Source organism: Saccopteryx leptura, chromosome 5 (genome assembly GCF_036850995.1).
Source record: "Saccopteryx leptura isolate mSacLep1 chromosome 5, mSacLep1_pri_phased_curated, whole genome shotgun sequence".
Lineage (NCBI taxonomy): Eukaryota > Metazoa > Chordata > Mammalia > Chiroptera > Emballonuridae > Saccopteryx > Saccopteryx leptura.
This window is the reverse complement of record NC_089507.1, coordinates 39,165,784-39,180,945: the sequence shown is the minus strand read 5'-3', so window position 1 is coordinate 39,180,945 and position 15,162 is coordinate 39,165,784. Positions and strand designations below refer to the sequence as shown.

At 34.3% G+C, this 15,162-nt stretch overlaps 1 protein-coding gene across 12 annotated transcripts in view; it reads left to right on the top strand.

Moving 5' to 3' along the window:
- Nucleotides 1–15,162, top strand: part of CLOCK (clock circadian regulator) — a 108,079-nt gene that overhangs the window by 2,267 nt on the left and 90,650 nt on the right. The gene's annotated exons all lie outside the window — the stretch shown is intronic.

The window sequence follows — 15,162 nt, the reverse complement described above, 5'->3', positions numbered from 1 at the left end:
AGGTATATAATGACATTACCATTTTGAATTAGGCTGTTTTCAGATTATAGTTTGTGTCCCCCCTCCCCTTTTTTCAGAAGTGAGAATTATATATAATTTTACTTTTATTTTTCTTACTTTTATTGATTGACTTTAGAGGACAGAAGAAGGGAGGAGAGAGAGAGGGAGGGAGAGAAAGAGAGAGGGAGAGAGAGAGAGAGAAGTATTGATTTGTTATTCTACTTAGTTGTGTATTCATTATCACTTATGTTATGTGCCCTGACTGAGGTGGTGTTTTGGGAAGATGCTCTAATTGACTGAGGTAACTGGCCAGGATTTATACTTTTTTTTAATCCCATAGTTATAATGGCAAAACAATTGGAGAACAAGGATACTTCATTAAAATGATAATAAAATGATAATATAATTGATTGTCCAAGTAGTTTGTTTTTTAGATTGGGAAACTTTTTTTTCTTAAAGAAATAAGACATGAACCCCAGTAAGATGTAAATTTGTGTGTGTGTATGTATAATTTGTATGAAAAATTAAAATAAAACTGACAATATTCTGGTGTTGCAAAAACCAAAAATTTTTATGTATTGAGATTTTTTTTTTTTTTTTAGCTCTGCCAGTCTAACCATGTAAATTAGGTTAAAATTGAAAAGGGTTTTGGCTGTTAGAGTGGATATAATTTTGAGGGGAGGATACTACTGCCAGTATTTTATAATCAAAGTAGTGAATGTTGAGTAATGGGTGACAGTTGCTGTGAACATTTTTGTTCTTTGACCAGTATTCCTTTTTATTTTATAGGATGGAATAATTGTGTTACTTTTGTTTGATCTGTAGGTCTCTAGTAGCCGTACTTCCGCAAAATGGCATTTATTTTTTTCTTTGAATTCTATGTCAGTCTATGTAATCTTTTTGAAATAGAATCAACATTTCAAAACATTTTTTTTTATTGAACTCATTGGGGTGACATTGCTAATAAAATTATATAGGTTTTAGGGGTCCAGTTTTATTTATTTTTTTATATTTTATTTTTTATTTATTCATTTTTAGAGAGGAGAGGGAGAGAGAGAGGAGAGACAGAGAGAGAGAAGGGGGGGAGGAGCTGGAAGCATCAGTTCCCATATGTGCCTTGACCAGGCAAGCCCAGGGTTTCAAACCAGCGACCTCAGCATTTCCAGGTCAATGCTTTATCCACCGCACCACCACAGGTCAGGCCAGGGGGTCCAGTTTTATAATACATCATCTGTATATTGTATTATGTGTTTACCACGCCAAGTCTCAAAATTTTGTTTTTATTTTTATTTTTTTAATTTTGTTTTTAAAATTACAGAAATAAATTGATGCTCTTAAAAAATTAATACAGTGTACATACAGAAGTGGGCAAAAGTAAGTTCATAGTTGAGAGTTTGTGAAATAGTTTATTCTTGTATTATTTATCAATTATTGTATTTTCCATATGAACAACTGTAAACTTACTTTTGCCAACTCCTGTATAATAAGTAAAACCTCCTTTGCATACTTCTACATCTCACAGCCCTTCCCAGGGATAACTGCTGTAACTCTGTTGTATAACCTTCTATATATTTTTTACTGTGCATTTTCAAAGATTTTTTAATCTTGAAAATTGAAAATTGAATTGTTTTGATCATCTGCTCTGCCTATTTATCTCCAGTGTGGGCTGTGTTGCTACGCATAAGACAGGGAAATGACTTGGATTACGTTAGGAAGATTCATAGATGATTTATACCTTAGGACATATACTGTATAATTTTTCACTTGTGAGGAGTCAGTCAGGTTGGGATGCATTTGCAGAGTTTGCGGTGAGGTTACTCTGATACGAACTTTGGTGTAGATTGAATTCAGGAGAATGACTTGGATTCCATGCTTTTATAGGATTCTAGAGTCCACCTTCTAGGGTTTTCACCTGGCTACTAGCTCACAGGTTAAACATTGATTTTATTTTCCTGTACTTGCAGACCACTGGAAAGTCTCCTAGATTACATCAGCCTTTCCAGGTCCTCTGAAGTGAGCTGGGGTAGACCATGTCCTTAACTAAGAGACATTGATTGACTTGAGTGGAAGAAATCAGCCTTTGAAGGAGAAATGGGAGAAGAGATCTTTTGGTCTGGTTTATGCTTAACTGACAGCAAACAAGTAGTATGCATACTCCCACCGCCCCCTATTTTTCTTATAGAGGGAACACTACTTTTCTAATAGTTTCAGAGGTTTTTTGTTTTTCAGACCAAACTAGAGGGAATTACCAAGCCTTAATTCTTTTTAGGTGATAGAGTTTGCAGGATGTTCAGAGTATTAAGACTGTTGACTAAGCTATGTGAAAGATAAAGGAAGATGGATACAATTGACTGCCTTTGGTGGGTTTGAAATCTAGTATTGGTTGAAGGAGCATGTGCATAATGATTACAACACAAGACAGGATATGACAGGCTCTAGAAGAAAAAAACATACATAAGGTTTGTATGAATGAGACTATTTCCAGCTTTTTATTTTTACAGATATGGATTTGGAAGGAGAGTGTATCTCTCAACCTTTTAGATACTTATGGGAGGGTGAGACAAATTTTGAAAGCTCAAATCTTAGCTCTTAAAGAGTAAGGAAGAATTCCATCCTTATAGCAGGCATTTATGAGACTAATTGATAGGATCTTTTTGTTCTTTGTTTTCACTTTACCCCACTGGAAAGAGCCATTTGATGTTTTATTTGATAATTATAGCATTTCAAATTTCAAGATTGTCAGAAATATTAAGTTAGGAAATTAATTTTGTCAGCTATTGTCCATCTAATATGTCAGGCAGTGTTAGTATTAAAGGTAAATCGTTTCTTCCTATCACATTTCCATTCTTCAAAGCACATATTTAATGTACTTTCTCCCTCACATTTTAACTTCTGGTACTTTGTCAAATACTGTTTATTTTATTTTAAATATTTTAAACTATGAACACAACAGTGAAAAGCCAATCAGTCCACATTACTACAAAACTATCTTTTGTTTTTATCTATTTTTTCAGTTCTTTGCAGATTTTATAAAGTAAAAAAAACTTTAAGTGTTTTTTTATAGACATTGTACCAATGAACTTTGCATTTTCTCCTATTCTGAGTCAAATTCTAGATGGAGTTGCATGATTTATTTATAGAATACTTTTAAGTGTCAGAACAATGAAATCTTATTAATTAAGTATAATTATTATAATGGCATTAGTATTTATAGATTGCTTTATATCCATTTGTTAGGCATTTTTATAGCTCTGTTAGGTGTAACTTCTATAAATCAGGTGGATAAGACGTTCTGTTTTTCTCCATGTTTTCGATTATGCAAATGTTAAATTAACCTAAGTGCATCCTCATAAGTATAGTTTCAACTCTTATTACTTGTTTTAGGTGTGTATTTCATGAAGATGTAGTTCTACTTATCATTTTAAGTCTTAGAAATCTAAAGAAAGAAATCACTTGTAAAAAATAAATTTTTATGACTTGCATTAGACTTTTATTGGATACTATTTAGAATGTCATTTACCTTTTTAAGAAAGATTTTTTTTTATTTTTACATTAATAAGAATCCAGTAGTATGACCAAAATTTCCACCTCTTTCAAAGAGGTACTTCATCAGGTACTTAAATATAATCAGATACTTAAATTTTTAATTCTTAAAATAGTGGAAGATGAAAATATAGGTTGATTCATAATTAAAGGTTTTGTGTTTTTTAAAAACTGAAATGGTGGTTGCACTGTTGAGGGTTAAACCATATATATGCCTAGGCTAAGAACACTGGGGAACAAGTTCTGTTGCATCCACAAAAACACTTGTTCTTACCTGATTTGAGTGTGCTGATCTCAAATCTGACATTAGTTTTTTTCTGTAAGCTACAGTTTTTTTTTTGCAATTCAAGATTTTAGGTTTTCATCTTATTGTAAAGTTTCAACATTTAGTTTAACATAATGAAGTAGAATGTCTTCTTGGGCATCATCTTTATGGAAATATAATAATTTATATAATGCAGTAAATACACTAATACACTAAAAGATATGATTGCATCAGAATTTGTCTACAATTTTGAAATAGAACATATTAAAACACTTATTTTAATCATAAAATTTGTGCAAAACTTATTTAAATTCTATTCAGGCAAAAATTTGTAGCTCTTGCGTTTGTGTACTTATTGAGGACAATCTCGTTTGATGCTCCAGCAGTAGTCTGCTCATCACTTAACAGCTCCAAGATTTTTGGGAAACTTATCAAGGTGACTGTTCAGGAAGTGAATCTTAACGCTGATGTTACTTCTGATGTCACGGAAAGCCAACAGCATCCTTTGAACCAGAAGTTCATAGTTTTCTGCTTTTTTGTTGCCAAGGAAGTTCTTTGTAACTGCCACAAAAGACTGCCATGATGCTTTCTCGTCCTTATTCATCTTCCTGGCGAATTCTTCGTCACGCATGAGGGTTCGAATTTGAGATCCATCAAATACACCTGCTTTTATCTTCTCGAAAGACAAGGCAGGAAAAGCAGAAAAAAATATATTGAAAGCATTCACTTTCTCTATTCAAAGCCTGAACAAACTGCTTCATTAACCCAAGTTTGATGTGAAGTGGAGGGAAAATGAGCCTGTCTCGATTAACTACAGGTTCATTCACAATATTTTGCATCCCTACTTCCAGAGCTTCACATTTCGGCTACTCCTTCTGTGTCCAATATTTCTCCCGAGCTCAGCTGTCCCACCAACACAGAAAGCAAGGATTCTTCGTGAAACCTCTCTGTTGTCCTAGCAGGAAATTTACCATTTTAAGATCCACACAAATGATCCAGTTATGCGCCTCATACTTCAGAAAGTGGAGGACAATTTTTATGTCAATATAATCTTCTCGCAGATGAGTTGAATAACCAATTGGAACCGCTGCATAAACATTACCATTGTTTAGGAGAACACATTTCAGACTCTATTTAGAACTGTCAAGAAATAGCCGCCATTCTGTTGGACTGTAAGTGGTAACACCTAGCTGGCTGAGAGGACTACTGATACCATGACAGTAAACAAAGTGTTTGTCTTCAGAAGGAAAGTCCACAAAAATTTGTTCACGCTTCCTGAAATGGTATACTTTAGCTGACTGGTAAAGTACATTCTTCTCTTGAAGCCTGGAGGGTAATAACTCATCTGCTCTCTTTGATAGGCCCAAATCTCTTACTAAGTCATTCAGTGCGGGTTGGCTAAACTGCTGAGGGGTTAATGACTGCTTGGTATCAGAAGAAGACCCTTCAGATTCTACAACCATTTCCTCATGCATCTTATCAAAATACACTTGATCACCATGTTCATTTTCTTTATCCTTAGAAGAAATAAAACCATTGAAAACTGGAACCGGGAGTGTCTCAGGGTATGGGATAGGTCGTATTGCTGAAGGAATATTAGGATATGCGATCATATGCCATTTTTTCTTGCCGATGCCCTTTATGGATCAGACAGCAATATCAGTCACTGCTGTGGTCCTTAGGTTCACGCCAAACCATGGGAATACCAAAAGGCATTCCTTTGCGTGTTCCTTTTGTCCAGCCATGAAGCATTTCCTCACAATTATGACACACAATATGAGGAGCCCTATTCTTGTCTTGATTGCCAAGGGAACTTGGAAAAAGGCAATATATGCACATGTCACAAATGATGAAAAATTGCGCCTTTGACGTTGAAGTGTGTAACAGCCACATATATAACAGAAGGTGTCAGGACTGTCTTACATTTACACCTACACGAAGAAGCCATGATTCAATCTTATAACAAAATACAAGGGTGTTTTTATCAGATAATAATTTTGTACAATTAAAAACAACTACAATTATGCAAAAGTGATATTTGTAAAACATTAATTGCCTGTGGTTATGTTCAATCCAAGAGTGGTTGCCCTTTAACTCCAATTTAAAAACCAATGCATGCCATTAACTGTAACAAAAAGAAATTAAAATTGCATAAAAACTAGCACATGCACCAAAAAACAGATTTCAGAATTGGAAGTTATGTTCAGTCCAAGAGTCGTTGCCCTTTAACTCCAATTTAAAAACCAATGCATGCCATTTACTGTAACAAAAAGAAATTAAAATTGCATAAAAACTAGAGCATGCACCAAAAAACGGATTTCAGATTTGGAATCAGCGATGCAGAAATATATAGAAACAGTTTTAAAACCTCATGCAACAGAAAATGAAAGAAAATTTGTTTTTCCCCAGTGGAATTTATCATTTGTATTAAAATATGGCTTTGATGTAAATACTGGCATTTCTTTCTTAATCTCTTTTCTAAATCTGGCATTTCTTTCTTAATCTCTTATAAAGATAGTGCATCTCATAGAAAATTTGGGAAATAAAAAAGCATGAATTAAAAATTTATGATATTGAAAATCCCACCATAAAGAGATGCTATTGTTAAACTTCTAGAATATTTTCTTCCTGCATTTGAACTGTTACATAAGTGTATATACTCTTATAGATGCATAAGGTTATAAAAAGGGCTCATAAGGCATCCATTGTAGTGCAGATTAGACTATTCACTTAACAGTGAATCTTGAATTTTTTTATGTCAGTACTTTTCTGTATTATTATTTTTAACAGCTATGTAGTTAGTAGTCTTTGTGCAGTATACTGATCTTTTTCTTTTGAACACATTTCAATTTTTAAAGTAACGATATCAGTTTTTTTTAACTTATTGATTTCAGCAAATAGGAAGGGAGAGAGAGAGAGAAAGCTTGGTGTTTCTGTATGTGCCCTGACTGGGGACTGAAATAGCAACCTCTGTGCTTCAGGACAATGTTCCAACCAGCTGAGGCAGGGCAATGATAACCCTTTTAGAAGTGACAACAGTAATCATACAGAGTTGGTACCTGAAGAAAATTTCAAGAGGATAATATTCAGAAGAATTAGAATTCAAGTAGAATGGTAATGAATTTGTATTAATATCAGATTAATCAAATTTAGTGCTTTCTATGAAAAAATGCCATAAATATATAATAAATTATTAATGAGCCATAGTAATTAAGATTTTTATAATGGCATATTTTCTTTTTAAAGTATGTTTTACTTTGAAGTATATTAAATTAACTTTGCATTTCACGAGCATAAATCATTTGGATAGCAAGGGTCTTGAACAAGCCTTTTAACTATGATAGGAGTCTGAAGCAGTCTACATGCAAAATTAAAATTTGAGCTATAACATTTTTTATAATAGTTTAAGTTCAATACAGAGGTTTTTGATTGTTCCAAAACACTTCATTAAAAGGAAAATCTAAATACCAAGAAACAGTTCTGTGTCACCCAAAGAATTGACATCAGTTTTATACAGAATTCTTGTGATATTTTATTCAGTTTCTAGGTATCTATATCCTCCAGTTTAAACTGGGGAGAAAAACTACGACAAACTATTTTCAAGATAAATAGATATGATCTTAAAGTTTAATGTAATAGTTTAATGTGTTTTGTCTATTTTTATTTTTATCAAAACAATTTTTTTTCCTTCTTTTCCAAGTAAGAAGGAGGGTAGACAGACTTCTGCATGTGCCCCAACCAGGATCCACCCAACAACCCCCTTTTGGGGACATGCCTGCACGGGAGCTATTTCTAGTGCCTGAGGTGGAAGCTCCATGGAGCCATCTTCAGCACCCAGGGCCAATGCAGTCAAACCAATTGAGTCATGGCTGCAGTAGGGGAAGAGAAAGAGAGAGAGAAGGGAGAGGAGGAGGGGTGGAAAAGCTGATGGTTGCTTCTCCTGTGTGCCCTGACTGGGAATCAGAAGGGCCTGAGTGTGGGCTTACCTGCTCGAGTGCAGGGTTGCCGACTTGAGCGTGAGATCATAGACATGACCCCATGGTTGTTGGCTTGAACCCAGAGGTCACTGGCTTAGTTGGAGGCCCCCCACCCCCCATCAATGCATGTATGAAAAAGCAATCAATGAACAACTAAAGTGTAGCAACTACCAGTTGATGCTTCTCTCTCCCTTTCTCTCCGGCTCTTTTTCACTAAAGAAGAAAAAAAAAGGGAAAAGAAAAAGCTATTTCCAACTCTTCCCTTACATTTTTTTTGTCTCCATCAGAAATAGTGATGATATAAAGTAGTTGTAATTATAAAGGTGTATTAGTTATACCTCTAGTTTATTGCATGAAATAAGTTTCCATTGTTTGTCTTCTTTTTAGTCTTGATCATATTCTTCTTTTTTTGTATATCTGTTACTTTCTGGGAGCTGATTGTTATTAAAATTTGCACTCTGATTTTTTTTCTTTTGAAAAATAGTTTTGTGGTTTTTTATAAAAATGAGTCTTACTCCTTGGAAGAGAGTTAACATACCAAAAACCACAAAGAAAAATCTATAAAAACTTAACTAAAATTTTAGGGCTAAGTTCTGTTAAAATATTTTTTAACATACTCTAAGGCAGGTGTCCCCAAACTACAGCCCACTGGCCGCATGCAGCCCCCTGAGGCCATTTATCCAGCCCCCTGCCGCACTTCCTGAAGGGATACCTCTTTCATTGGTGGTCAGTGAGAGGAGCACTGTATGTGGCACAGTCTGAGGGACAGTGAACTGTGTAAAAAGTTCCCCCTGTGTAAAAAGTTTGGGGACCCCTGCAAGGCATTTATATGTGTATGTATATGTACATATTACAGTTTTATAGCAAGTAGAATGTGTAGTTTTGTAAACTAGTTTTCTCTCATTCTCTGGATGTCGTTGCTTGTGAATAAATATAGATTTTCATTATTTTAATCTAGTTTTAGTTTTTTTACTTTGAGTATTTATGTAGTTTATTTACATTTTTGCTGATAATAGTTAAGTTTGTAACTACCATCCATTTTGACATCTCTTTGAGTCATCTGTTTTGCATTTCTTTGTATCCTTTCTGTTTTTCTTTCTTTTGTGTTAATCAGATTATTTCCATTTTATTTTTCCCACTGTTATCTTGTTAGTAGTATATTATCTCACTATATCTTCAGTGGCTATTACAGAAGTTATAACAAGCATACTTGACTTAATAGTGTAATACCAATTACTACTTGTATCATTCCCTAGTCATGCTTATTCCTTACACTTGAACTCCTACTCCAGTCTTTTTTACAGTATTATTTTGCATTCTATTTATATGTATTTTAAACTCTAGAAAACATTATTAGTGTATCTTTGAATTGTCAATATTTGTTAATATTTACCCTTTCTGGGCTCTAGCTTCCTATATCTGTGTATCTGTCTGGGATTATTTTCCTGCTTTCTGAGTAGCTTCCTTTAGTATGTATTTTAATACTGGCCTACCTACTGACAGTTAATTTTCCCATTCTTTGTCTGAAAATATCTTAATTTAGCCTTTTTTGAATATTATTTTCACTGGGTGTGAATTCTATGTTGGTAGTTATTATTTTTCATTTTGAAAATGTTTCATTGTCATTGGTTTTCTGTTGAAGTCAGCAACTAGTCTTATTGAAGGTAATGTATCTGCTGATATCTTTCTGAGAATAATGTCTTATTTTTCTTTGGTGACTTTTAAGACTTTCCCTTTTTCTTTCTTTTTTTGTACTTTGACTATGATGTGCTGAGGTATGGTTTTCTTTGTAAGTGTTTTGCTTTATGTTCATGGAGCTTTTTGCATCTATAGCTTGATGCCTTTAGTTTTGAAAAGTTCCATCGTTATCTCTTTAGTTATTGCTTCAACTTTCTCTTCTTTATGGATTCTAATATAAATAATTGTTGTACCTAATGATCATGTGTCACTTAAAAATTTTTGTTCTCCTTATACTTTTGTTTGGGTGTCTTCTTTTTTTAAATTTTATTTTATTTTTGTGACAGAGACAGAAAGAAAGACCGAGAGAGGGACAGACAGACAGAAAGGCAGAGAGATGAAAAGCATCAATTCTTCGTTGTGGCTCCTTAGTCTCCTTAGTTGTTCATTGATTGCTTTTCAAATGTTCCTTGACTGGTGGACTGCAGCGGAGCGAGTGACCCCTTGCTCAAGCCAGCAACCTTGGTCTCAAGCCAGTGACCCCTTGTTCAAGCCAGTGACCTTTGGGCTCAAGCCAGCGACCATGAGGTCATGTCTATGATCCCATGCTCAAGCCAGTGAGCCTGTGCTCAAGCCAGATGAGCCTGCGCACAATCTGGGTGACCTCAGGGTTTTGAACCTGGGTTCTCCACGTCCCAGTCTGACGCTCTATCTACTGCGCCACCGCCTAGTCAGGCAGTTTGGGTGTCTTCTAATGACCCATTTTACAGCATACCACAACTGTCTTGTCTTTTATTAAAGCTTATATATTGTATTCCTAATTTTACATTGCAACTTTGAGTTCTAGAATGTCCTATTTTGTAGATTTTTAGTAGACTCCAATTCTCTTGAATATATTGATTATAGTTATTTAAATGTTTATCTATTAATAGTTTCAATATCTGCATCGTTCATTGGTGTACTTACATTGTTTTTTGTTGGTTATTGGTCATGTAGTGTTATGGTTTTGTTTCTTCACGTTTGCTAAGTTTTTTAAGGAACTTGTCCACTTCATCTAAGTTACTAAATATATCGATAAAATTGTTTATATTCTTTTATTGTCCTTTAAATGGCTTTAAACTTTGTAGTGAGTCTAATATCTGTATAATCTAAAAAGATTCAGTATCATCCCCAGTATTGGTAATTTTGTCTTCTTTATCCCTAATTAGTCTAACTAAAGATTTATCAACTTTATTAAGGTTCTCAGAGAATTGGCTTTTGATTTAACAGCCATGTTTTGAAAAACAGATTTAATCTGTCTTTCCTGTTTGTTTGTTTTTTTCTTATTTCTGCTCTGCTCTTTTTATATTTTTTCAACTTTCTTTGGGGTTTCATTTGTTTTCTTTTTCTGTTAAGGTAATTATTTGTGATTCTCCTCCGCCCCAATATAGTTGTGCTATGAAGTTTCTTCTAAGTATAACTTGCAAACTTTAATATATATTTTAATTTTTATCCAGTTCAGGATACTTTCTTATTTCCCCTTTGATGTCTTCTTGGGCGTATAGATTATTTAGAAGTGTATTATTTAGTTTCAAAATATTTGAGGATTTCCCCGAGATCTTTTTGTTATTTTTAAGTTCATTCTGTTGTGATGAAAGAAAACATACTTTATAATGACTTGAAACCTTTTAAATTTATTGAAATTTGTTTTATGACCCAGAATATGGTTGATCTTGGTAAGTAATCTATTTGTACTTGAAAAAGAGGGTGTATTTGTTTAGTTTATAATTTCAGTCAGGACAAGTTTTATTTATGCTTTATAGTTTTTTTGTGTGTTTGTTTTTTTTTTTACAGAGACAGAGAGAGTCAGAGAGAGGGATAGACAGGGACAGACAGACAGGAACGGAGAGATGGGAAGCATCAATCATTAGTTTTTTGTTGCGCATTGAGACACCTTAGTTGTTCATTGATTGCTTTCTCATATGTGCCTTGACTGCGGGCCTTCAGGGGACCGAATAACCCCTTGCTCAAGCCAGTGACCTTAGGTCAAAGCTGGTGAGCTTTTGCTCAGACCAGATGAGCCCGCGCTCAAGCTGGCGACCTCGGGGTCTCGAATCTGGGTCCTTCCGCATCCCGGTCCGACACTATCCACTGCACCACCGCCTGGTCAGGCTGCTTTATAGTTTTTGACTGAATGTTTGACACTGTGAATTAAGAAACAAAATAAAGCAAGCATTGCCAAGTATGTTCTGCTGGAGGCATTTACCTCTTCTTCTAGGGAGATAGAATAGGGCACTAATCACCTTAATTTATGTGGAGGCTGGGTTGCTCTTTTGGTTTTTGGTGCTTCTCCTCTAATTTGCCATATTTGTAGAGTGGGGTTTTCCAGTACTTTCATTTGGAAGCTTGATGGTCTTTGTACCATTATCAGTGCCTTAAGGTGGGAAAATTTACTTGGCTTTAAAAAGGTTTTGAATAAATTATTTAGTTTCTTATTCTGTACAGTTTTAAAATTAAGCAGATGTCCTATGGGAGATGCTAGCCTTGAGCTTGAAGTCCCTGCAGTCTGCTAGTTTTGTTTCTTCTGCCCTGAATGAACAACAAAAGCTGTCCTGGCTTCTCCGTTCCTAGCAGCAATGTTCCTGTATGGGTCAAGTTTTAGTTTTTAGTCTCTAACCTGTGGTCGTAGTTTGGAAATAATCCCAGGGAAAAGACAACCGCAGATCGTCTAAACACCTTTAAAAGATTTCCCCTTTGGAGTTTTAGACCTTCTTATTCCCCATGCTTCCACATCTCTGCTGCCTTTAAAAATATGACTTTTGTCATTATTTAGCTTTTCTAGTTCACAGCAAGATTATTAGCATGCTGCTATGTATTCCACCCTATTTGAATGTGGACAATTCCTTGTTATTTAAAAGCTACCAGAATACTCAATTTTCATGAACTATTTTGTTTAACTATTTTTCTGTTAGGTTTTAGGTAGTTGGATTTTAGTTTTGGTCCTAGTATACTATTTAAATATCATATTTATCAAGGTATAATTTATATATGTTAAGTATACAGATTGAGTTTTAACAAACATATATTCTTGTAAACACTACCCCAATTAAGATCCAGAAAATTCCTATCACCCTGCAAAGTTCTTTCTCCCCTGGCAATCACTAATCTGTTTTCTGTTAAATTGTGAAGAATCTGCTCAAATCCTTTGTCCATTAAAGAAATTAGATTTTTTCTTATTATTGAGATGTGTTTTTTCTTTTAATGTATTCTGATATGAGGCCTTTGTCAGCTGTTTCAATTGTGAAAATTACCTCCCAAACTATGACTTCCCTTTTTTATTTTTTTATTAGAGAGAGACAGAGACAAGACAAGAATGGAGAGAGATGAGAAGCATCAACTTGTAGTTGTGGCACTTTCATTGATTGCTTCTCATACGTGCCTTGTTCCTGGCAGGGGCTCAAGCTGAGCCAGTGAACCCTTGCTCAAGCCAGTGACACTGTGCTCAAACTGGATGAGCCTGCACTCAAGTTGGTGACCTTGGGGTTTTGAATATGACTCCCCTGCGTCCCAGGTTGACTTTCCATTGTACCACCAGTGGTCGGGCTCCCTTTTTAATTTTTAATAGTGTCTTTGAGGAGAAAAGTTTTAATTTTCATGTAATCCAGTTTTATTTCTTTTATGCTTCTTTTTGTGTGTGTGTTTTAGGGAATTTTTGCCTACCTCAAAGATTTTCTCATGTACTATTTTATTGTAGAAGTTTTATAGTTTTCTTTGTTTAAGTCTGTGGTTCAGTTTGAATTAATTTTTGTGTATGGTTTTAAGAAAAGGTTGTGATTCTTTAAAACATATTTTTTCCACATAGATATATAGTTGTTTCAGTATCACTTGCTGAGAAAAGACTATGCTTTCTCCACTGAATTATCTTATCAACTTTGTCAAAAATCAGTTAACCGTATATGTATGCATCTTCTTTTGAACTCTCTATTTTATGTAATGAACTGGATGTCTATCCTTTACATCATTACCTTATGTCTTGATCACTGTAGCTTTAAATCTGGTAGTGGAAGTTTTCTAACTTTGTGATTCTTTTTCAAAATTGTTTTTGGATTTTAGATTTCCTTTGTTTAATAGGAATTTTAAAATTAACTTTTCACTTTATACAAAAATGGTTGCTGGGATTATGATTGTATCAAACCTATAGATCGTCTGAGAAAGAATTGACATTTTCACAATCTTGAGTCTTTTAATCTATAAACAATATACCTTTGCATTGATTTAGGCCTTTAGTTTCTCTCAGCAATGCTTTTATAGTTTTTGAATAGACTTTTAGTAGTGGACTTGATCCTGTTCATGCATTGAGGATTTCTTGAGCATCTACTGTGTCCTGTGGTGCCAGGCATTGTTATTGTTGCTAGTGTTTTATAACAGTAAACAAGGTAGGAAAAAAGCCCTGTCCTTGGGGAGTTTATATTCCAACTGGGTAAACCAGATGAGCAACTAATCAGATATCTTAGTACTAGTCATTAGTGTTATTACGGTATAGGGGGTTGGAGGAGTATATGAGGGGGTGTTACAATTTTAAATGGAATGGACACAGAAGTCTTCATTGAGAGTTTGATATATGAGCAGACCTTAGTCTGCGATATACCCTAATAATAAAACAGCTAACAATTTCAGAAGGAAAAGGGGAAAGAAGGTGAGAGCTTGAGTAAGTGGGCTATTTATGCTAGTTGCCTCCCATATAATTAGTTGGAGTCAATAGCATTTAAAACCAACAAGTATTGTAATAGGAGTATACCTAACAGCAGAGGGTAAACATTAAGAAAGATCATGTCTTTGGTTGAAATCTAGTGATAAGAAAGGGGGAAGGCAAAATAAACATATCTTCAGATAGCTTATAGTAGAGAGCTATTACAGGTAATATGTAAAGAAATGAAGACTAAGTTTATATGATTATAAAGATAACCACTAGTAAAAAAATAAAAGCCTTTTTAAAATAACAATTATATGTAAAATGTAAAGAGAACATGGAATTAAATGAGCCAGTACAAAAGTTGTAATTTATAGTGAAGAAATACCAACTATCTGTATAAAATAACAGAGCATTAATATTCAAAAGGCAAAAAAGATACTGGAGACCTATTCAGAAGAAGACTCACTGTTAGAAGAGTTTAATGGCTCTCAGACTGTAGTGTAGCAAATGAACAAGATATATATTAAGTCTATAGAACAGCTAAATATATATCCCAATTAATAAGCATTTGATGGGTAGACTGAATCCTACCTTAAAAATAGAGACAATACTTTCTTTCTAAAAATATATACAAAATTGATTATAATACTATCTCATAAAGAAATCTTTACATTCTTAAAGGTAGGAATAATTTAGAGCTTCCTATTTAGTATGGTACCACTAGAGATATCTAACAATTTAAGTTAAAGTGGAATAAAATTTAAAATTAAGTTTCTTAGTTTTACTAGCCATATATCAAGTGCTCAATAGGACTGATTGCCACTGGAAGGAAGAGAGGAGAGCACAGATTGAAGACAGTCTAAGTGAACTAAAACTTCTTTCCTACCTAGGAGTCAGTAGACATAATTAGAAATTAATGAAAAGGGAGAGAGACAGAGACATGTTATCTATAATTATGGAGATAAACATAAAAAACTACAAATAGTTATGTGATTACATCTAGGCAGCAGGACTGCAGGTAAGGACAG